Source organism: Jatropha curcas, chromosome 4 (assembly GCF_041381405.1).
Source record: "Jatropha curcas cultivar XTBG-Jc1 chromosome 4, XTBG_Jcur_1.0, whole genome shotgun sequence".
Classification (NCBI taxonomy): domain Eukaryota; kingdom Viridiplantae; phylum Streptophyta; class Magnoliopsida; order Malpighiales; family Euphorbiaceae; genus Jatropha; species Jatropha curcas.
The window spans coordinates 2,505,107-2,511,220 of NC_143154.1; the positions used below are offsets into that span (position 1 = coordinate 2,505,107).

At 28.1% G+C, this 6,114-nt stretch overlaps 1 long non-coding RNA gene across 1 annotated transcript; it reads right to left on the reverse strand.

The window, feature by feature from the left end:
* Positions 1 to 542: 542 nt before the first annotated feature.
* Positions 543 to 2,834, reverse strand: LOC149496664 (uncharacterized). The gene is made up of 3 exons (XR_016320555.1): positions 2,475 to 2,834; positions 2,279 to 2,352; positions 543 to 749 (listed from the first exon to the last, which is right to left on the reverse strand). It is a non-coding gene; the product is annotated as an uncharacterized LOC149496664 (long non-coding RNA).
* Positions 2,835 to 6,114: the final 3,280 nt, after the last annotated feature.

Consider the following 6,114-nt stretch of genomic DNA (forward strand, 5'->3'; position numbering starts at 1 on the left):
AAAGACCAAAAGGTTCGCATCAGAGAGAAGTTCTAAATCAAACCACTATGGCATGTATTTAACATAAATTACTCTTACTCTAACTTCAAATCTATAAAGTCCTCTATATGCATATAGTCCTAGAATCGGCTAAAACTAGGCTCTGATACCACTAAATGTAACACCCACCGCCCAGTCCCGAGAGACCCGACGGCGGATGTCACATTCGGTACCGGAGGCACCGTCTTAACTTAACATATAAATCAGAAAATCCTAGTATGAATTAGAAGTGATTTAATATTCACAAGTTTAACAAGTAGTATTATTTTTTTTAAAAAAAATGATTTGGGAGAAACCTATAGAAAAACTGCAAGAGTTTCCCCTAAACATAGACATTGCCAAACAAGTGAATACAAAACACTCCCAATTTCAAAACTCCAAACTCCATCAAACTCCAAGAACAACATAATAACACTCTTCTAAGGTCTAACTACAACATTTGTGTATGCATCAATTAGATACATTTAGTTAAACATATTACTTTGAATTTTCTGCACAATAAATAAGTTCCAAGTCTATCTTCCAATAAATACACCCAATTAATTTACAATAATATACTTACAGTATAAATTACATAATAGAGTCTCCAAAAATGGACTACTTATACATGCCATAATACTTAATTACATAACACACTAATCAACTACCAAAATATTTCTTCAGCTCTGATGCTACTCTTTTGATCTTCAATCAGCAATATAGACTCCAACCTACGCGTGATAAAATCAACACGCTGAGTATAAAACTCAGTGGTGCTCATAAAACACAACAAACCAATGTTGCGATGGCAACACACTTAAAATATCAATTTTCATCAAAAGATTTACAATCATAAAATCATTAACGCTTTAATATACATTTACATTTATAACAAAATGATCAAATAAAACTAGTAATATTTTATTCGTTCAAATCATAAATTCATTATTTGAAATTGTAGTACAACAATACATATACTGGTTATTTAGAAAACCATGTAACGTAATATCCTGCTTTGACAATTCATTTAATAACATATAATCATTTATTTCCAAGCTACCTGAAAAATATGTTTACAAGGGCTCACATACACTTAGGAGAAAAAGAAGCAGATAGGTTTTCAGAACAGATTCAGAATGGCCTTAGGTCGCCAACAGATTCAGAACATATAGAGCGCGTCCGCCCTAACAGAACAGAAGGCACCCACGTGCCTAGCATATGATCATAGCTTCTTATCAAAATGACATCGAATGCCGAGCATGCTCATCAGACAGAATAAAATCAAATCACGCATCAAATTCACACCAAGTATATTAGAGCCCAAAATCCATTTTTTTTATTCTTATTTTTATTCTGACTTTTCATTGCTCATAAAATTTATTTTCTGTAGTATTCATAAAATTACAATGAAAACTGAATTTAAACTGAATTCATTCATGAAACGTCTCATACTTAAACCAAAGTACTTAACATTGGAAATTTTCAGCATAAAAGCAATCTTGACCTTTGCTGAGTTTTTAATACATAACTTGAGTTATATATCTCCAAATTGAATGAAATTAGATTCATTAGAAAGATAAGACACAATTATACAATTGTTATGAAGGAACCATAACCCAGATAAATCTGCAAGATAGGCAAAATAAGCTAGGAACACAGACTGATAGTCCAGACCGGATTCAGCAGAACCAAGTCCAATGTTTATTGAATTTCTCCGTAACCAGACACTCAAATTAAACCAATCCAACACCAGGGCAATCTCAAGACACAGGGTAACAAATCTCATGAAGAGCTCAACACCTAATCTTGCCATTATGGTGGTCAAAATAGTCACTCAATCTATTGCTGCATGTAGTACGTTACAACAGAGTCAGTTTAGGTATTTTAGTCATAAGTTGAGCTATATATATATCAAAATTGGACACAAGAGGATGGGTTGGAAAGCTAAGAAATATACCTACAACTTTTATGAAGGACTCAAATACAGAGGGAAAATAAAACGAATAGAAAAACAGTCCTTAAACACACCCATTAACATTTTCCCTTGGTAAAATTCTGCCACTTTTGGAAGAAGAAGAGAAAAATAATTTCTTCATAAATTCAACATATAGGTAGGCTTAGAAAACACTCAAGAACACATTTATACAACCAAATTCCAGCAATCAAATCATTTCATACCAAATCCCAAATTTTCACAAAGTAGTACAAACTTCACAAATCCAAAAATTGAAGTAAGGTTAGTGTGTTTATGAACACAAACCTTTAAAACAACTTGAATCAAAGCTCCTTAAACTTTGGTCTTGCCTTTATCTTTGTTAGAAGGCTCTCCACCCTCTACATGTAATAAGCTCAAAATCAAAACAAAGAAAACAAAGAAAAGAAGAAATTGGAGCATGATTAAGTATGTATATGCTAAAAGAAAACTCTAAATCCAAAAATAATGAAGTTTACTTCACCTAATGAATTCTCCAAATTCCTTGAAATTAATCCCTAAAAACCACTTCTCAAGCTTTAATCTCTAGATTTTCTTACTTTATTCAAGGTAAATGGAGTGAATTTGGTGAATTATTCAAGTAGAAAATGGAGAAAACAAAGAGAAGAGAAAGAGAGGCTAAAGGTGAAATGGAGGAGAAGAAGATGAAGTTCACGTTAGATGGAGAAGAAGAGGAAGAAAAATATTGCTCAAATAATGGAGTTGACTAAAGGGTAGTTTGGACTTTTCACCAAAATTGGATGGCTAGGATTGAATGTAAATCTAATCTAATGGCTCCAAATATTCTCCAAATTAAATTCCTTCAAAATATTATATAACACAACAAAATTCTCAAATTTACTCCATAAAAATAATTCCTCTAATTTCCTTAATTAATATAACACCATTTCAAATTTAGTCCATACAACTATTGCCTCTAATTTCCTTAATTAATATCACATCTTAAGTTACTACTCACTAATTCTCTAAAATTCTCCAAAAATATTCATTACTTACTTTCTACCCATAAAAATCATGCATGCATGCATGCTCCAAAAATGTGACATAAAATAGTAACCATATATAATAATTTTTCTGGACCAAAATAATACCGACTCCCGGACCGACAGTATTATTCACAGACAGATAAACTACTATTTCAACACAGGAAAAATAGGGCGTTACACTAATTCCTTCACCACACCTTCCTGCACGTGTGGAATAGTTAATGTAATAGAAAATAGTATTGCAAGGAATAAAAGATATAGTGGAATGAATTAGAATAGGAGTTTCTTATTCTAGATGGTTTAGATGCTAGTCTTGTTCTTTGGATTTCATAATTTGCTTCTGTTTGTTTACATCCCATTGGAATTCCAAGATTTGCTTTCTTTTATCACAAATGTGCCCTATGTTAAATAAAGTGACTGAGAAAAGGGAATTCAAAACTTTTAGTTCCCATATATATGAAAGTAAAGCACGCCACTGAAAGTCAGAAAGTATGCTTGTACCAACAAAGATTCAGGTCCAATGATCTGATACGATATGATTTCATGAAAATTGGTAGGTTTTTCAATTCTCTTGAATGGATTTGTAATTTGTTATATATGCGAAATTTTACATTTTATAAAAAGGTTGCCTCAAACTCTAAAATCTATTATTGATTACTATTAGGCATGAATTTTTATTTTTTTTATTTGATTAATTTAATATTAAAAGAATAAAATTTTAATTTAATTGATCAATTCAATTTCCTATTATATAATAATTGAATAATTCAACAACAGCCCAAAAATTTTTAAAATGATTAAGTTTGCTACAAAACATGGCTGGCTGACTCACTCAGCTCGTTTCTCATAACAGAAAACCTACCATTTTTTGTTGCGGATTTGTCTTCTTCCGCGTAATATGCTTCCATGGCCCTGTAGGTATTATTCTTATCCGAGGGAGAAGCACTCAGCTCGTTTCTCATAACAGAAAACCTACCATTTTTTTGTTGCAGATTTGTCTTCTTCCGCGTAATATGCGTCCATGGCCCTGTAGGTATTATTCTTATCCGAGGGAGAAGAAGACTGTTTTTCCCATTAAAAATGAGTTCATTTTCATGGATGAAATGGGAATAAACGTTATCTAGTGATGGCTATGGCGGCACCACCACTCATATTCCTTGGCTGTCTTTTGCTTTTCACTATTACAACATGACATTTAGGGTTAGTTTTCAAAGATAAAATAGTTTGCTGCTGATATTATTATTTCATTCTAATTATTATTTCGTCATTTTGATAAATTCATCAATCCTACAAGAGATTTAACTTTATTAAACTGTATTTAAACATTTTGTCATTAAATATCGATTAAAATAATAAGCATGAATGACCATATAATAATGTCACATTAAATATAAATGTCGCAAAATATTTAATTACAAAAACAAAATAACTAAATAATCTAATGAAAATAAACCTTAACAATGAATTAATGTTTCTACCAAAAAGAATGGAAGAAATAATAATAGGATCAAACCTCTTGGTAGACTATAATAGCACTTACAGAAGAATAATTTTTAGCTTGAGTTCAATTAACTAATGAAAACAAGTCCTCACAATTAATTTAATTTATTTTTAGGTTTGATTTTAATTTTTAATTTTGATTTTGAATTCATCTTATGAATACACAAAATTCACATAAATGTTATGAGTAAAATATAAAATAGTATTATAAATTTATAATTTAATTCAATTGTTTATTATTGGTTATTTAATTAAACTTTAACAACATTAAAAAATTTTAGAATTTTAATTTCATTGAATAAAAACATGATATTTATTTTATTCAAAAAGATGTACTTAATATCATAACTCATGATTCTATTTTAATATTTTTTTAAAAATAATATGAAATTAAATTGATCAAATTTTAAATTTATTCAAAGTTATTTTTTTTCTTTTTACTGTAAATTATAGTCTATGATGTATTTTCATAATTTCATTGGCTTTAACAAATATTTAGAAATAGCATTTTTAAATTTTAAAAATTAAATAAGTAATTATTTTAATAAGAATTTAAATAAAATTATCAAAACAAATTCTACTATATAATTAAAATTAATATTTTGAAAAACTATAGTAAATTATCACTTCATGTAGTTTTATCACATACTACTATATATTTTCATAATAAAACGTCAAATATCAAATTGTATGTATGCTTTCAATATTAAACCATTCATTTTGATGTACAAATTATAAATACACAAAATGCAATAAAAATAAAATATATGAACTAGCCCTAGATTTGCTCATAGAAATACTTAATTTAATGGAAATTGTACTTTAAAATTAGAGTAACACATTTAAGTATTTAAAATTATTTTTTATAGAAAATTATTATTTATATCAAATATCTTTATTATTTTGCGATTATTTATACTATTGTCATTAAAAAATCTTGCCCATATATAATATAAATTTTTAATTATGTATTTGCTCCTGTGAAATAATAAATATATTTTCGTTCCTGTTGGAAAAATTTATGGCTCTGTCACTGTATATAAGCACATGAAACTATAAGTAAATGCGATTGATGTACATATACTAAGGTCTCGTTTGTTCTTATAAAATAACTTGTAGAAAAATATTTTTCATAATTTTCTATTATTTGAAGCATTAAAAGAAAATAAGTTAAGGAAAATAAGTTAGCAAATAAAGAAAATGACTTTTCTTTATTTACATGGGAAAACATTTTCTAACTTATTTCATAATCCAAAACCAGTCTTTTTCATCCACCAAAGAGCATTTTACTTGTTGAAGAGGTGCAATTGTGGACTGTGGTGTCTTTAAAAGTGTCAAATATCTGCTAAGTGGCCTTTTTTTATTTTTTTGAAGAAATGTTTAAAATAATGTATTGATAGGTCATACCATTTAAAATATATTTTACATAATACTTTTTACAACATGATTATTTTAAAATAATCATTAAATTATTTTAACAATATATTTTTTAAAATATATTAAAGCTCGTACCATTTAAAATATATATTTTAGCAATATATTTTAAAGTAATTATACTACTTATATATTGTTAAATTATCTTAACATGATATACATTGTATTGTTAAATAATTTAAT